Source organism: Diceros bicornis, chromosome 35 (assembly GCF_020826845.1).
Source record: "Diceros bicornis minor isolate mBicDic1 chromosome 35, mDicBic1.mat.cur, whole genome shotgun sequence".
In the NCBI taxonomy this organism is placed as follows: Eukaryota; Metazoa; Chordata; class Mammalia; order Perissodactyla; family Rhinocerotidae; genus Diceros; species Diceros bicornis.
The window spans coordinates 17,281,525-17,292,793 of NC_080774.1; the positions used below are offsets into that span (position 1 = coordinate 17,281,525).

General features: G+C 40.2%; 1 protein-coding gene across 2 annotated transcripts in view; it reads right to left on the minus strand.

Moving 5' to 3' along the window:
• The window catches only part of SPPL3 (signal peptide peptidase like 3), a 128,956-nt gene that overhangs the window by 50,130 nt on the left and 67,557 nt on the right, over positions 1 to 11,269 (minus strand). The window lies entirely within an intron of this gene.

Consider the following 11,269-nt stretch of genomic DNA (forward strand, 5'->3'; position numbering starts at 1 on the left):
CCCTGGACCGCTTCAGCGGAGCGTGCGCACTTAACTGCTTGCGCCACCGGGCTGGCCCCCTTCATTTTCTTCTTTTAATCACCCAACATTTACAGATTTAAAAGTGGTTTATGTCCTACTTCATACCAGCAGAGAGAGATGAAGGTAAGCCATTATGCGGTCAGAGTCTCTGGTTGGTTTAATCAACCTAGTGGAAATTCTTCTTTCGGGTCATTTTTTTTTTGTGTGTGAGGAAGACTAGCCCTGAGCTAACATCTGATGCCAATCCTCCTCTTTTTGCTGAGGAAGACTGGCCCTGAGCTAACATCCATGCCCATCTTCCTCCACTTTATATGGGACGCCGCCACAGCATGGCTTGACAAGCGGCACGTCCGTGCGCCTCTGGGATCCAAGTGTGCGAACCCAGGGCCGCCGCAGCGGAGTGCACGCACTTAACCGCCTGCGCCACTGGGCCGGCCCCTGGGTCAATTTTTAAAACATCTAGCCAGCCCTAGGGTCTAACCCACAAGGTCTTTTTTTTCCTTTGCCGAACAGATGGCTTTGCCCAATATTTGTACATGCCCTTGGTCTCCTGAAATAGGCTCACTTTTTACCTACTCTATAAGCCCATAAAAATAAGCATACAGCTGTTTCAAAAATGTCTAAAAGTTTTCAGTGCTGATAATGATGGAGAGGGAGAATGCCTTGCCCACACCTCTCTCTGTTCTCTTTGCCCACACAAAGAATTGGAGTAAGATTCATCAGCATTTCAGAAGTACAGAGATCCCAGGATTTTACTACGGGAATTGGGGTCTGGGCTCTGGGGTAAGACTAGGATGGGGCAGGCAAGGAGGAAAAGGTATTGCAAGGAAAAAGGGTGGGTAGTCTGGCCATGTCTAGGAAATCAAAGCCCAGAGATCTTATTTATTTCACAGTCTCTCCCTATCCTACCCTTCAGACTCTACCCAAAGCATGAACAGAAATGTGTCGTCTCTCAGGCTTTCCTACCCAGGTGTGTGTTTCCAGAGATTGTGGATGCACATGAAAGACAGGAACTACTCTACACTCTGAAATAAAGGAATTCTTACTGAAATGCAAAAAGAAACTAAATACATCCATTTGAGACATGCCAAAATCAGGTTAGCGAAATGTACCGAAAACATACTTGAAGACTTTGCCAAGCGATATATTGGTACAGGTCAGCTATTGAGCTGAACTATTTCATAAGGTCATTACGAAAACCACTGATTCTTTAACTACATTCCCTCAAGCCTTAACAGACAAAGACAAAGAACTACTAGAAAGTTCTCTCATATATAAGATTATATTCTACACACCCTAAGATTTTTGGAACCATGTTGGATTTTAGTTAACCACTCTATAGCCAAACATCTATTTCTAGCCACTTTACCAGCAAGTGCTTATAACACATATCCTGCTAAAAATCATGCCAAACAGAGACACAGAGAGTACTGTTCTATAACATGTTCTATGTGCCAGCCTTCCAGCTATACAATGAAAGCACTCTTGTCCACCCAACAAACCAAGCAACTACTATTCCAACCCTGCACAGACACTGCTGTATACCAGCACTCTGCAAACTTTTTGGTCTTGAAATCATTTACACTCTTAAAATTGAGGATCCCTAAGACCTTTTGTTCCTGTGGATTATAGCTATTAATATTTACCATGTTAGAAATTAAAACTGAGAACAGTTAAAAAATACTTATTTACTAATTCATTTAAGTATAATAAAACCATCACACATTAACATGACATTTTTAAAGGAAAGATAACTATTTTCCAAACAAAAAAGAATTTAGTGAGACAAGTGCCATTCTTTTACATTTATGCAAACCTCTTTAATGTCTGGCTTAAATAAAAAACAGATTCTCATATCTGCTTCTGCATTCAATCTGTTGCCATACGCTGCTCTGTTTGAACTCTATGAGGAAAAAAATCCAAGCTTACACAGATAGGTAGTCGGCAAAGGGTGAGGTATTTTAATAACCTTTTTGGATTTTTGAGGATATTCTTCTTTGATACTACACTAAAATTCAACAATTTCTTTTTTTTTTTTTTGTGAGGACGATCTGCCCTGAGCTAACATCTGCCAATCCTCCTCTTTTTGCTGAAGAAGACTGGCTCTGGGCTAACATCCATGCCCATCGTTCTCCACTTTATATGGGACGCCGCCACAGCATGGCCTGACAAGTGGTGCGTCGGTGCGCGCCTGGGATCCGAACCGGCGGACCCCAGGCCACCGCAGTGGAGCGAGTGCACTTAACCACTTGTGCCACCGGGCTGGCCCCTCACTTTATTCATTTTTGAGACTCTGTCTGCCAGATACCCAAATGTGAATAACTCTAGTTTGTCCACTAGTCATTCTTCAAGTAAAACTGGTGTTCCAAGAAAAAACTAGCTAGCTCAACTAGCATCTCAAATGACTGCACAAGTGTTTTTTCTCAACAAAACCAATGGGGGGCCGGCCCGGTGGCACAAGCGGTTAAGTGCGTGCGCTCCGCTGCGACGGCCGGGGGTTTGCCGGTTCGGATCCCGGGTGCACACTGACGCACCGCTTGTCAGGCCATGCTGTGGCGGCGTCCCATATAAAGTGGAGGAAGATGGGCATGGATGTTAGCCCACGGCCAGTCTTCCTAAGCAAAAAAAAAGACGAGGATTGGCAGATGTTAGCTCAGGGCCAATATTTCTCACAAAAAAAACAAAACACAAAACACTTTTATGGGCCAGCCTGGTGGCTTAGCGGTTAAGTGTGCGCACCCTGCTGCTGGCGGGCCAGGTTCGGATCCTGGGCGCGCACCGACGCACCGCTTCTCCGGCCATGCTGACGCCACATCCCACATACAGCAACTAGAAGGATGTGCAGCTATGACATACAACTATCTACTGGGGCTTTGGGGGGAAAAATAAATAAATAAATAAAAATTTTAAGAAAACCAATGGTACTTTAGCATACAGCTGAAGCGTATGAGAACTTTCCATTTTATCATTAAAAACGTGCTCAAGGGCTGAGATGTAATAAAAGTAATGTTCACTGCTTCATTTAAGTCAAAGTGCTTTTTTATTTATAGAACAGAAAACAAAAACAATGTCTCCATGGTGGTGAAGAACATAATGTTTACTAGCACAGTTTGGTGCCACTACCTTGATTCATGTTACAGCACAGCAGTGCTTTTACCCACTTTTTACCATAAGAAAAAAATGTCAAAATGAAGAAGACAATTTTAGTAGCATTATGAAAATAGTTTGACCTAACAGACCCCCTGAAAGAGTCTAAGGAACCCAGGGACCTATGGGTCACATTTGGAGAACTGCTGCTTTATACATTTACCCACAAGCCCTAGCTATACAAAGTATTAGCATTTTCTCATAGGCAATTCTAACACATCACAAAACACCAAGTAGTAGTAACAATTTTTTTTTTGCTATGCAAGATTTTTGGCTTCAAATATAATATGCAGAAAATGACTTGTATTCTAGGCCTAAGAAATACTATAATCTTTCCCTTCATGCCGGAATATGTTTAAATAGGATTTGTGTTTTTATCTAAAATATTACCTAACATTATAATGTCCACAATAAGGGGAAAAAAACCAAATATGTATTCTAAGCTTAATAACAGAATAAATAGCTTATCAAATAAAATTTTAACCATAGGGGCTGGCCCGGTGGCGTAGTGGTTAAGTTTGCATGTTCCGCTTTGGCAGCCCAGGGTTTGTGGGTTTGGATTCCGGGCGTAGACCTACACACCGCTCATCAAGCCATGCTGCAGCAGTGTCCCACATACAAGACCAAAAAGAGTGGCATAGATGTTAGCTCAGCAACAATCCTCCTTAAGCAAAAAGAGGAAGATTGGCAACAGATGTTAGCTCACGGCCAATCTTCCCCACCCCAAAAAAAATTTTAACCATAAATTAAACAATCTTCATGTGCAAGATACAAAAAGTGAATTAAGACAGTCACTTAAGAAGGTTACAATCTAGTAAAAAAGACACACCATGTAAGGTGGCAGAATATAATGTTTTAACAGAGAAATAAAGTGCTATGGGAAGTGCTATGAGTTGCCACATACCAGGAGTGGGCAAACTACGGCATACTCCTATTTCAATCAACACAGCCAAGCTCATTCATTTAGGTATTGGCAGAGGTGAGTAGTTGTGACAGTTCACAGAACCCAATATATTTACTATCAGGCCGTATACAGAAAAAGTTGGCCGACCTTTGCTGTATATTGTTGTAACTGCACAAGGGCACCTGGCCAAGACGGTGGTCGAGTGTTAACATACAATCCACTCTTTCCTTCTGGGGGACGCATCTCCATACTGGGCACACAGCTTGGTGAGCAGAACCTTGAGTCCTACTGGGTAGATGCAGCCACCTGATGTGGGGTATCTTTTCCTTTCACAAACATGATATTTATGAGCCTGAACCCATCTGGTTAGGGAGGCGCTATTTCCTATCTTGCACAGAGTGGGGTGTGTGTGTGTACAGATAGGCTAGCAATAGCCATGAATATCTGTGAGTCACACCATGAAGATGTGGTGGATTTCCATTATCAAAATATTTTTGGATTAGAAAGAATCTTCATTCTTCATATCCCTCCATTAGCAGCAAATACTTTACGGAAAGAACATATATGAGAGGCACCATATATTAATATTTTACATTTTACCAAGCTAGTATAGTGAAAAAGTAATTACTTCTATCAGATACAAAATCGGATGACTGAGCAAATTCCTATGAAAGAAAGGTATTAGTTTCCAAGGCAGTGAAGATGATCTGGAGCCATTTTGTTGTCAGACACATTTTATTGCCTAGGAGGATAAGAAAGGATTTACAGGGATTTCAGTGAAACAGAAAGAAGACTGCTCATTGAAGGCTTCCATGGCAATATGCTTCAATTCTTTCCTATGAATTACTCTCTTAGGTCCTCATATTACAATTTCAAAAGCATGTGTGTTTTTTTGGTGATATGAGCGTACATTCAGCAACATAATTACGACTCCTGTGTTAAAACACCAACAGCCAGAAATAGCCCTATATTGGCTATAACAGACATATTTATAAGGCAAGGGAAAAACTAGGCAAAAATCAGGCAATTGGTTTCCTCAAAGTACAAAGGCACAAGTTGGATAAAGTGTTTTATGCATTTTCATTTGACAAAGGGACTCATTTTCAGAAAAGAAAATTATAATGACGCTTTTGAAGACAGTTTTATATCACTATTGAAGACTGCTTTAGAACTTTATAGGGGCCGGCCCCATGGTGTAGCGGTTAAGTGTGCGTGCTCCACCGCTGGCGGCCCAGGTTAGGATCCCGGGTGCACAGCGATGCACCGCTTGTCAGGCCATGCTGTGGCGGCGTCCCACATCAAGTGGAGGAAGATGGGCACGGATGTTAGCTCAGGGCCAGTCTTCCTCAGGAAAAAAAAAAACAAACGGGAAGATTGGCATGGATGTTAGCTCAGGGCCGATTGCCCTCAAAAAAAAAAATAGAACTTAAACTATATAAATTTCCTTAAAAACGTGCAAAAATTTATGTTAACATAAACTACTATTTATTATAATAATATTATTATATATAATCTTATATATTATTTGTCAGGATTAATATTTCATAAAGGAACTGTTCCTGTGTGTCTAAGTACTCTCTCAGGACATGTGCCCATAAAACTTAGTGAGGCCTAGGTATATACCTAAAACAATTGAAAGCAGGGACTGGAACAGATACTTGAACACCCATGTTCATAGCAACACTATTCACAACAGCCTAAAAATGGAAGTAACCAAAGTGTCCATCAATGGATGATGGATAAACAAAATGTGGTATATACAGACAAGTGAATATTATTCAGCCTTAAAAAGGAAGGAAATTGCAATACATGCTACAACATGGATGAACTCTGAAAACATTATTGTTAAGTAAAATAAGCCACATGCAAAAGAACAAATAGTGTATGAATCCACTCATCCATGAGGGACCAAGAAGAGGCAAATTCATAGAGAGAGAAAGTAGAATAGAGGCTGCCAGGGGCTGGGAGGTGGGGGAATGGGGAATTACTATTTAATGGGTACGGAGTTTCTGTTTGGGATGATGAAAAAGGTCTGGAAATGGATAGTGGTGATGGTATGGTTGCATAACAACATAAAGGAATGTGCTTAATGCCACCAAACTGTCCGTTTACAAATGGTTAAAGTGGTAAATTTTGTTACGTTTATTTTACACAAAAAAAATCTTTAAAAAAATTAGAAGAGAATTTTTTTAACATTGCTCTTAAAAACCTGTAGAAAACTGATACTCATCATATCAGTCTCATTAAAAGTCTCATTAAAAGATTATTCTCTGCCATTTAGTGCTGATAATAGCTTCAGAAATAATTCTAGAAACAAAGCTTTGAAAGCATCCATTCAACTCCCAAATCTGGACTTTAAGAAGAAAACTTCCAATGACTTATAAAAATGGCTGCTACAGATTGACATTTAGTTATTTCCTGGTAGCTAACCTCTCCCGGTGACAAATCTATTTTTGTGGACAAGCAAAAAGGAAGCTGACAATTTAAGCCACAGTGCTTCCATTACTTTTATCAAGATAAACCAGAGAAGTTCAAAAGGAATGTCCCAGAGCAAGAGGAGTTTCTAAGATAGACTGAATTTCAGTAACAAATCTCCAATGCCCGTGGGGTACTTCCACCTGCATGTACTATGGTCACCTCAAATTCACACATCTAACACTAAACAGATCTCCCCATCATCTTGCAATATCTAATGTCTGTTGTAAGCTCCAACTAGCATAACTGCTTCTGGTCACTGTTCCACACTGCATGCATGACTGTATGTAAATTAGTACTCTGGGGCCGGCCCCGTGGCTTAGCGGTTAAGTGCACGCGATCCACTGCTGGCGGCCTGGGTTGGGATCCTGGGTTCCCACCGATGCACCACTTCTCCGGTCACGCTGAGGCCGCGTCCCACATACAGCAACTGGAAGAACGTGCAACTATGACATACAACTATCTACTGGGGCTTTGGGGGAAAATAAATAAATAAATAAATAAAAATAAAAAATTAGTAAATTAGTACTCTGCTAGGTGCTGGCACTCCAAGATAAAGACCTAGCCCCCACCATCCACCAAGAAGTGTCTAATGGGGAGACAGAGAAGTAAACAGGCTATCAAATTAAGCCATGAACAGAGAGGTGTAGGACAAGTTTAGGAGTTCAGCTTGGAGGCTTCTGTGAGACTGTGGCCTACTGGGAGATTATAAATAGTCAAGAAGTTCAGTTGGGCTAGATATGAGACAGAGCAAGAGATGGGAGGGAGCAAGCACCGTGGGAGAGACAGAGTGAATGAGCAAGAGATAGAACATACTCCCATATGAGGGGCTAGGGTGGGGGGAAGGAGGGGAGTTATCAAAGGAAGAAAGGCCAGGAAGGTTAATAAGGCCAGGTTACAAAAGGGCTATCAAACCTTCCAGGGATTCAGGTTATATTTGCTGTCTCCTCTGGTGTCTTCTTGACACAATCTGGCTTCTGCCCTCAATACTCCATGGAATGTGCTCTCCCCAAGATCAGCAACAATCCTGGTCCTTCATCTAATAAACACTTCAGTCAGTATCTTACTTGACACACCCCCTCTGGCCCTTTGCAGGATCTGATAATAGCAGCCACTGAACTTTACTTGAAACAACTTTATCCCAACTTCCAAGATATTCTCCTGGATTTCTTCCTATCCCTTTGGCTCCAAACTTTCTTAGTCTCCTTTTCCTCTGCCCATCAGGGCTCTGTCATCAGTTCTCCTCACTTTTTACTCCACACATTGTCTCTGGGTGATACTGTCCACTGTCATGTCTTCAGCTACCATCCAGATAGCCCTCCTTGAAGTAGTAACAACAATCTTTTATTGAGTAAAGTGTTAAGTGCTGTATTAAATGCTTTACATTATTATCCCCCTTTTACAGATGAAGTTACTGAAACATAGTGAGATGAAGCAACCTTTTTCTTTTTACTATAGTCATTGTGTTTGGTGTAAGTCACTCTACTTGAGGAAATTTAAGAGTAGCATGGAAAACTGTTACAGGAAGAAGCAGGCTGAAGACCAATATATACATAATCCCACTTTTATTAAAAACGGGACTCACTATTTCACATTTCAGTATTATTTGAATTTTTAAATACCATTAAAATTTTTAAAAATTGTGTTTAGGATCCTCGTGGACATGTTAAGAATAAGACAAAGAAGTGTTTGTGATTTCTGATTTGGCTATATTTTTCATTTGCTAAATGCTAAAAGCTTATGTTCTACAGTTAAATGTAACATCTCATGTAGTAGAATTTATTTTCAAAGAGCCAAATTTAAAGATTTTCTTAAACTTTTAAAAGCACCAACATTACAATTACAATTTAAGATTTATTTCATCACATAATCAGGTCAATAGAGATCCTGACTCAGTATTAAATGCTACTTGCAAGTAAGTGTTAGTTATCTGGTTACTGACACTGCTTTTCACATAGGAAACAGCAGCAAACTCTCATACCCTAATTCATTTGAAAAGGCAGCTTAAAAAAATTTAAGCGGCTACTAGAACACATTTTTAGAAAGTTTACTTTGTTAAATCCAAAATAATGAAGTTTTATTAAAGTAACAATTGAAGAATTATATAATCAAGCCAGTTAATTATTTAGGTTGAAAAAAACAATCGTAATACACTGAAAAAAAAAAAGTTATAACCAAAGCAGTCCCCAATTCAGTGAACTGAATTTATAATAAAACAGACCTGAAATATTCAGGAGTAATATTTTCTGGGGTTATAAAATATTAAATAGCATCTATTTATTGAGCACCTTAAAGGAATTTGGTTTGGGAGATGGAAAAGAGAATGAAGGAGGAGAGAGAAACCCAAAAGGAGTAAAAGTCAGTACCTTAACCCTCTGGGAGGAGGGTATATAGGTACATAGGGAGAATAATATCAGAGCAAGTTTCTCTTGTCTCACAGAAGAGTGGTATTCCAGAGAGACTAACTGAAAGATGAGCTGTTTAGTGAGTAAGTTAAAATACGGTGTACTAGGATTCTAGGTCTGTCAGTAGGATTTTAACTGCCGGAGTTTTAATCTCACCTAGAAACACTACTTTATCAGTGGAGTAAAATCATAAAAATGATAAATAATACTTCTGGAAAATCAATCAGGTAGAAATATTCAGTATAGATGGAGGGGTAGAAGAGACTGGAATCAAGGAGACCAAGTAGGACTCTGACAATAATCTAGGCATGAGGTGATAAAGCCTAGATTAGTAAGAAGTGGAAACAGAGGAGGAATACAGTTACAAACTATTTTGAAAGAAGAACCAAGGAGACCTGGTGACTCACTGGGCAAAGGGAATGAAGAAGGGCAAGAGTCAAAATTGCTATGAGTATGACAAATATTGACCTGCCTACCTAGCCTGCTGACAGTGGTGGACACGTAACTGGGCACCAAAATCCTGTCAGGCACCTCTTACACGTAAGAGGCAGCTGGAAGTCGCAACCCAAGGCAGAGCCCTCTGGACACAGACCACCTCCACCTGGCCCAATGCTTACCTAATCAACAAGCCCCAACAGCATCAGCAATCAGAATATCCACATGCTCCGCCTTCCTAACATGGAGCTGTGATGCTCTGCTGTCTTTTAACTTTAAAAGCCCTATCCCATTTCCCCTCCTTCAACCTCATCTCCCAGAGCCTAGGCTCCATGCTGTACTGGGCTCACTCTTTGACGGTGAAACATTTCCACTTAGCATTTAATCTTCGGTTTCATTTTTCCTGAACAGCAAGCACAATGGAAATTAGGAGTTACTACATGAACAGCTTAGAACTGAGAAAAATGATCATTTGGGGATGCAACAAAGAAGAGTTAAATGCTGAGTACATGTGCTGGGCAAACTAAGGAAGCGAGATGCTAAGAAATTTGCCAGAAGTTATACAGATGGAAAGTGTCAGAAACAGAACGTGAACATAGTCAGTATGGCTCCAAAGGCCCACACTTCTAACCATTATACCATATTACCTCTCAACATACGCAGAAGAGCACAAGGTTGAGATTAGGCGATTTGGTTTGATTAAGAGAGATTACAGGTGATTTTCTAAAGCAGTTTCAAGAGAATGGTGGGTAGAGAGAAAGCAGAAGTAGTAAATCCCCGTCATTGCCTGAGGAAGTCTAGCACTAGAAGACAGAAATGAAATTGAATGGTAATGTGAAAGATAAACAGGGTGACTTTGTCTGTTTCTTTTTTTTTTAAAGATAGGGGAGGCCTATGCCACTCAGAATACAGGAAAAACAAAAGTTCATAAGAGAAGGAAAGATTAAGGATAACCAGAGGAGGGAAATGATTATGTGGGCAAGATTCTAGAGAAAAACAGGAAAGAAGGGGTTAGCTTTAGAGAGGAGAAATAACACTTTCTCTACTGAGACCAGACCGGTTAGAGAAGCAATAATGGGCTGAAGTAGAGATGAGGTTTTATAAAAGTACTCATGCCAGAAGGTCTCAATCTTTTCTATAAAATAGGAAGCAGGGTTAGTCAGTCTGTATGAAGTGAAGAAGGTATGACAGGTTCAAAGAAAAGAGCGGGTTTTGAAGTATCTTAAGCTGCAATTTCCTTAAATTCAAAGCTTGGTTTCATACAATAAATTAATCACCTACTTTTATAAAATTCACGTTAGAAATTCTTTATATTGAATTAATATATAAAAAGGGATGCTTGAATTCCCTTCAAAGAATAATGAGTATCTAAGTACTGTGGAAATCAGCCAGGTAAAAATGCCAAAGAAAGATATCAAGAGTTGGGTAGGGGAACTGTGGAAGGTTTCCCAGAAGACTGGTTGAAAAAAGGGAGGTATTCTAAGCAGAAGACATGGCATATATAATGGTAAGAAATGCACCAAATTAGCTGGACTTGAGGAGGATAAACATCTAATAAAATAATGGGAACTGGGTTAATGAAAATACGTGGAGAAGTGCCTTGTGAGGTGGTATAGTACAGTTAAGAAGACAGGCTCTGCAGTCAGATGTTCTGGGTTCAAATCTTGACTCTGTCCTTCACCAACTCCGTGACCTTGGGCAAGTTACTTAACCTTTCTAGTCTTTAATGTTGTCATCTGTAAAATGAGAGTGATAATATTATCTATCTCACAGAGTTAAGCTCTCAGTGAAGTGATCTGGTAGATGGAGTGTTACCGTAAGTTTACTACTCAGGGGTATCACTACAAATTCTTCAGCTAAGGGATGATGAAATGACAGGAGT